Source organism: Equus caballus, unplaced genomic scaffold (assembly GCF_041296265.1).
Source record: "Equus caballus isolate H_3958 breed thoroughbred unplaced genomic scaffold, TB-T2T haplotype2-0000437, whole genome shotgun sequence".
Taxonomy (NCBI): domain Eukaryota; kingdom Metazoa; phylum Chordata; class Mammalia; order Perissodactyla; family Equidae; genus Equus; species Equus caballus.
In genome coordinates, this window is record NW_027222394.1 from 1,053,156 (window position 1) to 1,065,571 (window position 12,416).

Sequence of the window (12,416 nt, forward strand, 5' to 3'; positions counted from 1 at the left end):
CAGGGGACGATGGACGTGCCAGCTCTGAGAGACAGAGGGAACTCAGCCTCCCTCCCCTTTTTCCCGTTTGGGCCCTTGAGCGAGTGGAGTTGCCCAGCCGCTGTGCTGCCAGCGGATCTTCTTTACTCCGTCGGCTGCTTTAGTCCCTTCCAGAAACACCTCGCGGACACCCCCAAAATAGTGTTCTCCAGGTATCTGGGCATCCCTTCCCCAGCCCTGTCCAGTGGACAAGATTACCCATCACCGTTCTCAGTATGGTTTTATTGATGGTTTTGTATCATTCTGACCCCCTCCCCACCTCTTTGTTACCTTCTGGCTTCAAACAGCGTTTAGTAGACGATGGAATCATGTTTCTCGCCCAGAGGTTGGCTGACCTCTTCCTGTAAAGGGACAGAGAGCAAGTATTTTAGGTTTTTCAAGCTGTGTGGGCTCTGTCAACTACTCACTTCTGCCATTGTGGCGTGAAATCAAACTTTGTTTGCAAACATGGCAGCCGGCAGATGTGGCACACCGGCTGTCGCTTGCTGACCTGTGTTCTAGGAGATTCTTGTTGTGACAAATACTGGAAGATGATAATTGGGCTGCTCTTATCACACTCAAGATTAGCTTAGTTGCCCAAGCCACAGTCTTAAACTGGGCCTTGAAGAGAGGATTGTGTGTTCAGTGTCATGCATAGCATCACTCCGAGTGCCTCACTGTTGGCCCATTTAGGTATCATTAAAGGGGTCTCGTAGGTTGTCATGGAAAGGACCTATGCTTTGGAGTCAACTATTCTGGTTTGAATTCTGCATTTAAGCTGTGTGATCCTGGGTAAGTTACTGAAATACTTAGATCACCATCCTTACCTTGCAGCATTTTAATGGGCTGCAAATATTTAGCCTGTTTCAGGCACATAATAGGGATTGAGCAAATATTAGTTACTTTGTCTTCTTGCAGGCTTTTACCGCAAATCCCAACCTTTCAGCTGCAACATGGAAATGTAAACTGTAAAAGCCACTAGAGCCCAGGGAGGCCCAGTGTATTTGAAATTCTAGAAAGAGTCTTTGAAAAGTGAGAGACATTTAAGTCTGAGGAATTTGTCCTTTCTAACTGTCTCACCATTCTCTTTGAGACGGAGTGAGAAGAATTTGACATTTCATTTTCACACCTGAATGTTACAAGTCTAATGCAAGCTTGGGAATCAGAGGTGGCTGTGACGTCAAGGGACGGGGAACGGAGGTTGCAGACCAAAGGCAGAGATGGCCTGTTCAGCTCTGCAAGGAGGTTGATTGGATGCCTACAAGGTTATCAAAGGGACTCTTACGAACATTCTGGGACCAGGAGGAGTAAATATTGGGATGCTCTATTGGGAAAAAGAAGTTGGATGAGACCCCTGTATCTATCTGTACGTGCCACACATCATAAGTATCTATGTCCCACAGCTCCTTGCGTATGGTGTAGGGCACCTAAATGTCGCAGAGAACTGTCTGGCTCCGCGTCTGCCCACACTTCGCATTCTGTTCCCAGACGGGATCTCCGCAAGCGTTCAGAAATGCCTCTCCTTGGTCCAGGCTGACTTCTGTGCTCCTTACAGCCAGTGTCTTCATGTTTTTACCATTGAGCTTTGGTGATGTTTCTGTCCTATTGCCTGCACGTGGGGCCTCCCATGACTGGACCCCTCCCCAGGCAGACCAAAACGCTCCTTCCTGTCCAGTCCCAAGGCATTCTGTTTATAAGCCCTCAGACCACTTATAACACGGAATGGACCTTCGTCGTGCCTCTCTCTCTAATAGATGAAAAGCTCCTTGAGGACAGAGGTCACATCTTATTGATCCTTTTAGCTCCAGTACCTGGCATGGTGGCAGGTACTTATTAGCGGCTTGATAAATATTGCTGACTTTGAAAACAGGAAATTATTTTTAAATTTGGAGATATTTTCAAGCTGACAAACTGAAAATGTCTTGAAACGCTGGCTGTCCAGAAAAAATGGTTTTGTGTTGACTTTGAAGTTGAGTGGCCCGTCCTTTTAAACCAGCCCCGCTAGGCCCTCGGCGAGTCTCAGCGCATCTTGGTGACAGAACGACATCGCCCAGAGGCCTGCGGTGATTGGCTGCATCATGGGGCGCACTGTCGTTCCAGATGTCGGTCCTGCGGGGTTTTCCTGCGGGAGCAGCAGGGAGCGGAGCCACCGCTCAAGAAACACTCCAGGATCTGCAGCTTTGACCCTGAGAACCGTCCACGCAGGTGGGTCAGGCGGAGGTTCAGTCCACGGTGACTGGAGGGCAGGGCGAATGGGTCAAACCAGGCATTTTGTGGGAAGTGGTTAATGTTTAGGAAGAGTGAGCACTTGAATAAGAGTAAGCAGCCACGGCGAGAGCCCTTCGGGTGGCTTCTCAACCTGGGATTTAGCAAACGTCTGCTGGCTGCCCGCCATGTGCTGGGCGCTCAGTGAGTTCAAGACCTTCTGAGAAAGGCACTAGCAATGTTTCCATTTTGCAGTTGGGAAAATCAAGATTCAGAAAATTAAGTAACTGTCGCAAAGACTTAGAGCTGGAGAGCTGGAGTGACTGTGATTCAGACTCAGGTCTCTGTGCTCAAGAAATGCCCTCGTCCTTTGCTGTGGCAATGGTGGTTTAGCCCATGAACTCTAAAGCCAGACTGGGTTTCAACGCCGGCTCTGTTACTTATGAGCTGTGTGACCTTGGACAACTTACTTAATCTCTCTGTGCCTCAGTTTCCTCATCTGTAAAGTGCGGATAATAATAGTTCCTACCTCACTGTGATGATCAAATGATGTCCTATGTATAACATGCCCAAAACGGTGTCTGACATCCAGCAGGCACTGCACAAGTGTTTGTCATTATTACGTAGGACCACCTCTTCCATACAAGGCGCCTACTTGGTCTGTTGCATCGTTTTGCATGAATCTTGGTGGGCATAGCGCAGCGTACTCTTCACCCACTGTCCCTTTCTCGGACAGCACTGAATTTCCAGGGACACGGGGACCTTTGACGCATCTTGCCCCAGCTCGTAGCTTAAAATCTGGTGATGTTATTATTTTTCTTCTGCACGATCGTGCATCGCAGGGATTTCTCTTATAGCACTGACTAAACAGGATGCTATTTCTGCAGGGGCCTTGGTGACTGAGCTGCTGTGGAACCCACCACGTTTATGTGTAGTTTGCGAACTGGCAGGTTGATCCATCAAGAGTTCCAGGAGCAGAAGCGCACCTCATTCTGTTTTTCTGGGAGGTCCCCCGCCACGCTGTCTGTGTGATGTGCCGGAGGTTGGTTTCCTAAGGGCCTGCAGCGGGAGGGACATCAATACTGAGGGTTCTAGAGAATGAATCTGGACAATGAGTGTTGCTGGCCTGTGTCTGCAGGGTGAGCAACTGTTGCCTGCCTCTTGCCCTCCCATAAAGGAAGGCGGCACATGTCTGCAGAATGTTCCATGGCTGAAGGGTCGCGGATTCTGTCATTAGAAAACACCAGGGCTTGTTATATGTTTAGTGGGAAAAGCCTTCCCTACGTTGGTCCGTTCATCTCGCCTGCTGCTTGCAGACCTCCTCTGGCTGTGCGTTAGGTACAGAATCAACTCCAGAGTCCTTAGCCTGACACACAGGCCTTACGGTTTCAGGTGCCCCAAGTCCAGCTGGGTGCAAAAAGCCACGCCCTCTCCCCCCACTTGTACCCTGTAATCACTTTCCACTGAATTTCTTGACTGGTCTCCAGATAGTTTGTACTTGCTCATAGCTTTTGCCTTTGCATGTGCTCTTTCTTTTGTATGGTATGCCCTGTCTCCTCTTCTCCAATGGCAAACTCCTACTTATCCTTCAAAACCCAGCTCTGATAACGCTTCCTTTGGAGAAGGCTTCTGCAAGGCACCTAAGCCAAATTACTTGCCCTCTCTCCTGTCCTCCTCTAGCACTCTCTTCTCTGGTATGATAATGAATCCATTGACTTTTGTTATCTCTCCACCAGTGCATACTCCTTCATGGCAGAGACCGATTGTCTCTGACCTCCTTTATTTCTGATAGGAGTGAACCATGAGTTCGAAGTCCTGGCTTGCAGGAGTCTGGTTTCTGCAGGGCCGTGCCTGCTTGGCGAGTTCTCCTGATTCAATGCATTTATTTTTAGCAACAAAATTTAGCGAAAATCCCCAAATATGCATGCCGTCACTACAAGGTGCGTTATTCCGTGGGTGTTGCTTAGCCAATGCTCCCTCCCCGTTTTAATCCGCTTCCCCCTGATTGGTGCCGTCCTGCACCCCTTTCTCTAGTGCTGCTTCTCTGAAAGGCGTTCCGTGTCTCCGCTGCCCCCTGATGTGTGGGTGGGGAGTCTCTCTGGACTCAAGCACGTTAGCCTGTCGGCGTTGGTGAGTGAAGTCAGTCATCTTGCAACTGACCCAACCTCAGAATTAACATTTCCAGTCCCCACTTTGTCTGTTTTGTTTGTTTCTCTAAAACCTGCTGGTCTCCTTCACACCTCCATAGCTTTGCCAGGATTCAGTAATCACTCATTTTTTTCAGCAAATGGTTATTGTTTACCTTCCATCTGTCAGGCACAGCTCTAGGCATTGGGGATGCAGCAGAAAGCACAAGAATGTAGAGCTTCTACCTTGAATATATGACTAAATTAAATATTGTGACGGAAGATGAGAGCACTGTGGAGAAGAATGGAGGTGAAAGAATAAGTCTTGTGGATACTTGGGGGACGAGCATTCCTGGAAGGGCTAACAGCAGGTGCAAAGGCCCTGAGGTGGAGGAGTACCTACCGGGTTTGAGGAACATGGAAGATCGCTGTAGAAACTGTGACTTTTATCCTGGGTGAGATGGGAAGACATTGGAGAGCTTTGAGTGGAGAAATGCCACTGACTTCATGTCTTCACAGCATTACTGTGGCTCTTGTGTTGAGAATCGACTGTGTGGGCCAAGGGAGGAAACAGAGAGCAGTCAGAGAGCCCTGCGGTCATCCACGTGAGAGCTGCGGCGCATCGGACAGTGGTGTTCCCAGTCCGCGAGGACACCCTTCTCTGTGCCATCAGGAACAGTCTTTCTCCTGTAAAATCGAGGGCCGGGGCATCCTCCTGCTGTAACTCTCCCGGACTTTCTTCTCCTGCCCTCAGCACGTTTGACGTAAACTCCTGCGGTAGTGATCATCACGTGCTGTCATCCTCACTGAGCTTTTCTTCCTGCGCTGGTTTTACTTCACTTGGGAATCCTTGGGAACTTACTCATTTGTGAATTCCCAGGGACTGGCACAGAGCCTGGGACATAGTAGGCAAGTTTGGAGGGCGGGACACACATTGCAAAGCTACCTGGTGGACACCCCAACGCCCATGCTCTCCGTTTCTTGGCGTTCTAGAAGAGAGCTAGTCCAAGTCTTGCCTCTGCCTTGCCGGCTCGTGTGGCTGAACAATTGTGCATTCTGAAAAGAAGAGCCCTTAGGGGGATGAAAAGATTGTAAGAGAAACGGATTTAGATTCGCTAACACTGAGCTAAGAACTGTGTGCATGTTTCCGGATTTCATCTTCACTCGATCTCATGAAGCATCATCTCCATTTTACAGATGGGATAACTGAGGCTCCAAGGCTTTAGATCACCCGGCCAGTAAGTGGCAGACAACAGTCCAACCCAGGTCTGTGGGCTTTGAAGGCCAGCGCTCTCCCCAAAGATAGACTGTTCCACCGAACCATCGGGAACCAACTCATCCTGCCTGATCGCCTTCGTATTATAAAACCTAGTGGGGAAGGCTGCAGCTGTTAGCTCTGGGTCTTACTCCAACTGTCCACCAAGGGATGCAAGAGTTTCTTGAGTAACTCAATTCCTTAGAAAATAATTCGCCTTCTTTTCACTTTCTGCATTCTCTTCTCTAAAAATTTCACATAAATAACATAATATACCATTATAATATTTTATAATACATAATATAAAGTATATTAAATATATATAGATATGTAAAATATAAATAGATATTATGTTATATATATATAAAGTCACCCAGGAGATACATGGACAAAACCTGAATGTCCCTTGATGGGGGGAGTTAAGAAAGGTGCAGCCCTAAAAAGAAACTGAGTGGCCCTACGACATGCCAGGACGGCGTGATTCCTAGGTGCATTTTAAGGGGAAATAATTAAAACAAAGCGTTCTGTGTATCGTGTGTTTTCGTTTGCATAGAAAGAGGCCTGTGCAGATGCACACCGGCTGAGCTGTGGGCGGTCCTGGCGGGCGGGGAAGACGTTGGCACAGTGTCTGATTCTTCGGTGGGGCCAGGTGGATGGCAGGTCACAGGTGGGAGGCAGACTGATTTTTCAATAGATTCTTCTATGCTATTTGATTTTTTAAAGAATCTAAGATGCACACATATATGTACACATACGTATAAAATATGTATTTCGATTGGTATATAAGTATAATATATATATAAATGTTGACATGTATTTTTTAAAATCTAGCTAATTTTAAGCAGGGCTTCCCCGGTGCATGTGGTATCTCTCGTACACCATCGCACAACTCTTTGGCTTCACAGACGGTCTCTGGGGACAGAGGCCCTTTGGTTGGGGACAGCCACTCTGGAGGCTGTCAGCTCCGCGTGGGCTGCCTGGCTCGCTGAGGCGGAAACCCCCTGGGGCCTGGCCTCATGCCCTCCCTTTGAGCCCTTCCCCTCCCGCCCTCAGTCTGCTCCCTGCGCATCCTTCCAGGCTCAAGTCCTGCAGGATGGAGCAAGCCTGCTTCTCTTACGGCTCCAACAGGAGCTGACGTGAATCTTACTGGCTGCTGGCCTGCTTAACTTTATGTGTCCGCTTGGCTAGGCTCTGGTGCCCAGTTGTTTGGTCAAACACCAGTCTCGATGTTGCTGTGAAGGTATTTGTTTTAAATGTGATTAATATTTAAATTAGTAGATTTTGAGGAAAGCAGATTATCCTCCACAGTGTGGTGGTCCTCATCCAATCAGTTGAATCTGTCTGTCTCCATAGATCTATCTATCTATAAATCTTTATCATACAGACATATGCCTATGTCTACATCTAGATATATCTATACTGTCTGTGTCTATGTCTATATCTGTATCCATTTTCTCTCTCTCCCCCACCTTTTGGTTCTGTTTCTCTGGAGAAACCTGAGAAATATACAGCTGTGATTGGCCTTACTTGAGCCATGGTCCTGCCCCTGATGCATTACTTTCTCCATAAGAATGCAACACACTGGGCTAAAGTTAGGGGTTGCTCCCCGGGCTGTGGGGGGAGTGAGATCCGCCCTAATGACCATGGTACTGAGGATGGGAGAGAGGTAGTCTGGAAACCAGAATCAGGCTGTTACAGGAAGTAGAATAAGTGGAGGCTGGAGTGAAACACAACAAAACAGAGAACAGAAGTCCATCACTGTGGCTGTTATTATCTCCTCTTGCAAATGAATTAACAGGCTCAGAATGGTTAAGAGGCATGGTTGAAGTCACACAGGAAGTTGGTAATTGAGCAGGATTCAAGCCTAAGTGTGTATGATCTTGAAGTCTTTATTCGTTCTTTGTCCCGCATCATTTCATTCCTTCCTTCTTTTATTCATTTCATCATCCAGCCAGCCAACAGTAAACTAACGTTTACCGGCTGCTCACTATTGACAGACATGGACTGTGCTGGACCCTGAGGAATCCAGATCATCTGACCTTAAAAGTGAGAAAAAAATGTTTCCTGTGCTGCAGACCGCTTTTCAGATATTCCAAACAAAATTCACTTTTCTCGAGCTGCTCAGAGCAGGCACATTCAAATCCGGATTGGTCTTCAGAGAAAAGTACAAACTCCTTTTCCGCTGAGCCAACTCATTTTCAATTCACTCCATGAAGTCAGGCAGAGTACCAGGAGGGTAAAAACAATCGTAACGACACCACCGCCCACTGCTGTTTACAAGAAGGGGCATTCCTGGTGGGGCAGAGGAAGATGGACGGCACCCGTGTGCCACAGCTGGCATGGCGTCCTGGCAAGTGGCAGATTTATGGCTCTGGCATCGCCAAAGGAGGAGTCCCTTTCCACTGATGTCCTTCCGAGCTCCCCTGGTTGGTTATTGCTCCGTTTCTTCTTAGCGTGAGTGATGAGAGGGTCCTAGGAGGCAAGTGGGTGCATGCAGGCGAGCAGTTGTTCCATGGATTTATGGTTTATTCTCTGCTCGAGTCACTTTCCTGGCTGCTGCCGCTGTGAATGAGTTCCTCTGTGAGAGCAGCTCCTGGCGTCGCTGTGCCCACTGCTGCCTCCGGGCCTTTGCCGGACATGCCCTGCCTGTTACTGTAGGTCAGTCCAAGCCCTTCCCCTTCCATGTGGCCAAGCTGTAATACTAGTAATCGTGGTCCCGTTTGACATTCGTGTGGCACTTTACAGTTTATAAAGTAAGGTACGGTTTATAAAGCAGTGGGTCACACTGGTTCAGAGCACGGTCTTTGGAGCCAAACTGCCCGGGTTCAGATCTCAGTTTAGCCTTCACAGGCCAGATAATCGTGGGCCACCTACTCTCTCTCCCTCGGTTTCTGCATCAGTAAAGTGTGGGCAATCAGAGGGGCTCTTGTGGAGAGTAATTTGAGCTTATCCATGTAAATCAGAGGGTAAGCCCTAAACAAATGATTATTATTTTTATTTTATTATGTAAGTCATCCTAAAAGAAGGAGGAGAAGCAAAGAATTGGCATAGTGGTTTGTAATCTCAGCTCTGCCACTAATCTGTGTGAGCTTGGGCAAGTTATCAGTGTTCTGTCATCTGTAAAATGGGGATGATGACAGTGCTCACTGCACAGGGTGGTTGTGAAGGTTAAATGAGATGTTGCCTGGTAAGTGTTGAGCACAGTCTCTGTGATGCAGTGAATGCCCAATGACAATCGTTTTTAGCGGTAACTAGGCACCTTAGAAACATTTAACCACTACGTCAAGTGAGCTTGATTTGTGCGATATAATCCTAAAGGAACTTTATTTTTGTCTTCTATTGTTTCTTCAGATTTACTCAGTGGGGCTGATTCTGTTGCTGCCTCTGGATGAAAATTCTGGAAGGCCCTACTGACTTTTTGGTACCTATTCAGTAACAGAAGGTCCTACAGCCCCTGTAAGTTGCAAAACTCAGTTGCACATCAATAATTAACATATTCAGTCCAGTGCAATTGCTAAAGCTTTAAACGTGGTTTCTGGGCTTGCCACACACAGGGCAGCTTGCTGTCATGACAGGGAGGTGACCAGCTTCTATCTCCTCCCTCATCTGCTGACCACAGTTTCTGCCTTCTCCAGCGCTGGAGAGGGGACAAGGGAGAGGAGAGGGGACATGAAAGTGTTTCCTTGACTGGACTGTCGTGAGCTGGTATCAGCACACTTCCTGGAACTGGCAGATGTTTCAAGCAGGCTCTTTTGCTCGTGGTTGCTTTTGGGGTTTCTTTGGAGATTCCCATACACATCGACATCCCTAATTGCTGGAGCTCTCTCACCAGCGATTCTCTTGATGACAGAAATTGCATCGCTGTTTCTGCACTATCACTTAGAACTTCTTCTCAGCCCTTAGGAAAACGCGATTTCACTTCATCTCTTTCTGTTGAGATTCCGTTTTTCCTTCCAAGTTGTCCTCTTGGATAGAACCTTCTCTCTTACACATGGCTCACGTCTGGTTCACGGAAACATGAGCTTCCCACAAACTCATTTAATCTTCACCTGCCTTTGTGTGATGAGTGCTGTCATCGGCATTGACAGGGGCAGAATCTGAGACGTTGAGTGTACACGTAGCATATCCAACATCACACAGCTAGCAAGTGATGAAGTCATGACCTTAATCCAGGTCATCTGACCCCATAGCCGAGATTTTGACCACCCACGTTGTACTTTCAACTTAAAATTGAACATAATTGTTTTCCTTCACTGTCTGAGAAAAGATGTGTAAAAATTATGTACAATTCTCCTTCTTGTCTTTTGATTTTTGGGGAAGTTATGGGAATGAAAATGTTCTAGTCATGCTTATCTAGTGTTTTCTCCTTTCCTGCTTCTCCCTCCAGAAAAGTCTAACCGTACAGAAAAACAAAAACAAACTCAGCCACCAAATAGAAAGACCTCTGTCTTTTGCTGGTGTCCATTTGCTCAGCATCACAGAACTCAGCGCATGTGCCCTTCCCACGAGCTGTCTCTCTGCCTCCCACCTTTTCTGTGTGTTTCATACCAATTCTCTCTAGCTCACGCTTAGATTTTCTCCACTGTTGGATCTTAACAATATAGTTTGGAATTCAATTTATAAGAAGAATATATTACACTTTACCAAGTTACACTGCATACCCTCTGAATCTGATTACTGACATCTCTGGGGTCTCAGGATTACTTCAGAGCAAACTTGATTAAACAGTGTTGGATTAGTTAAAGAGGGGTGCATCTACAGCTGCCTGGGTAGCCCACTGTTCTTTAAGAAAAATATTGGATAGGGGCTGGCCCGGTCGCTCAGTGATTAAGTTCGCACGTTCTGCTTCTTGGTGGCCCAGGGTTCGCCGGTTCGGATCGCGGGTGCGGACATGGCACCGCTTGGCAAGCCATGCTGTGGTAGGCGTCCCACATATAAAGTAGAGGAAAATGGGCATGGATGTGAGCTCAGGGCCAGTCTTCCTCAGCAAAAAGAGGAGAATTGGCAGCAGTTAGCTCAGGGCTAATCTTCCTCAAAAACAAAAAAAGAAATATTGGATAATCCAATGCAGGCAAATCAGACATCAGCTTGTTTTGTTAATGTTCTGACCTCATTTAAAATTAATGAGATTTTTATTAAATTAGAAGATCCAGATAAGTTAAAATAAAATTGATTCATATATTTTTGCAGAGTTGAGCGTACGAAATCAAACTTCCAGTCTTATTGGCTTACTAGTTTAAAAATACTTTTCATAGATTTTAGTTCTCTTGGGGTAATAGCTTGTCTGTTTCAATGGTATGGGGTGTCCTGTCAAATGCTTTCGTTGTAATCAGCATTTTCTTTCCCCACTTAACACAAAGAAAACCTAATCCACCCCTCATTTTGCTGCTTTCTTTGAAAAAAAGAGAAGGATTGGGAGCTATTTAGCCAATCTGCCTTGCTGCAATTTCTCATATCAGAGGAATCTCGTTCTTCTTTTTTTCCTTCATATTTTGTAGATTGCAAATATGTTTGAAGACGTCGTTATCAGTGAAAGGATTCTTTTCAGTTTTCCACTGTGTTTCTTTTCATCAATCTAATTCTCTCTTTAACTCAATGCTGCTTTTATTTATAGCTTGTGACTCCTCTTCCGAACCTTCTTCTACTTTCCAGAATGGTTGCATTTTTAAAGCTACGCCTGATTGCCCATATTTCCAGTTTTTGCAGTTAGAACCATGGGGATTTGGCTTCCCTGCCCTCTGTTTTAACATCAGCTCCATTCATGGCTGTTGTCCCTGAAAATCACATATCTGCTGTCTACCAGAAAATCAAGCCAATTCTTGTTTTTTTCTGCCTGTGGCGTAATGACAATTTCCTGCTTTCTAGACACTTGAGTCATTTTGACGCTCCAGCTACTCGTGGGGAGAAATTGGTTATATTGAAGGATAGGGCAAGGTGACAGTGAAAAATATAATTAATAAAGAATTCGTGGTAATTCAGATGCTGAGTTTACTTATTTTTTTACACTCAGAAGAAAGATATTTATGAGCATTGTTTTTGTTGTGGTAAAATATGTATAAGAAAATTTACCATTTTAACCATTTTTAAAGGTCCAATTCAGGGGCATTAAGTACATTCATAGTGTTGGGCAACCATCACCATTGTCTGTTTCCAGAACTTATATATGTCTCAGAGATTTTGAAGTACTTGGGTGACCAAATCTGTTAAACATTTTTAAAGCACTTTTTACGTCATTGTGTCATTTTATTTGTTCTTTAAGGTACATCTTTTCGTTTTTCTAATTTATATTTATTGAGTGTTCCTGCTAATCTGGGCACAGTTCTGGGCACAGAGGGCTATAGTGTTAACCAGAAAGACAGGAAGCTCGTAGCTCAGTGAATTGGCTGGAGTGATTTCCAGGTCTTCTTTAGCTAGTCAACATTTCTTCACCCGTATATGGATATGTTGTCCTTTTCAGAGCAGTCAGACCAATGTCCCTTTACTTCAGTCTTCACTTCAGGCTTCTTCTCAAACCCCATCCCAATATTATATTTGGACTTTCCCAATCCTACAAAGGACTTTCTATTCCTTCTCCTTTATAGATATGTACTTTGCGGTATTCTTTCATGGATGTTTAAATGGTATTATATTGTATGTATTTCGGAGCAATTTGCTTTCTTTTTTCCCAGTTTTATTAAGATATAATTGCCACGCAGCACTGTGTAAGTTCAAGGTGTACAGCGTACTGATTTGACTTACATATATTGTGAAATGATTACCACAAGAAAAAACTGTTTTTCTCCCTGTGATGAGAACTCTTGGAATCTGCTCTC

At 45.8% G+C, this 12,416-nt stretch overlaps 1 protein-coding gene across 47 annotated transcripts in view; it reads left to right on the forward strand.

Annotated features, from left to right (window-relative positions):
* Positions 1-12,416, forward strand: part of LOC138915132 (ATP-binding cassette sub-family D member 2-like) — a 403,352-nt gene that overhangs the window by 310,568 nt on the left and 80,368 nt on the right. For 32 of the 47 annotated variants that reach the window (XM_070259423.1, XM_070259431.1, XM_070259433.1 and 29 more), the window contains 3 exons: positions 2,119-2,223; positions 3,111-3,265; positions 8,956-9,060. The exons of 11 other annotated variants lie outside the window; for them this stretch is intronic. The gene's annotated coding sequence lies outside the window, so the exon portion shown is untranslated. The remainder of the gene's footprint in view (positions 1-2,118; positions 2,224-3,110; positions 3,266-8,955; positions 9,061-12,416) is intronic. 4 more of the 47 variants (XM_070259426.1, XM_070259444.1, XM_070259441.1 and 1 more) reach the window with 1 other exon arrangement.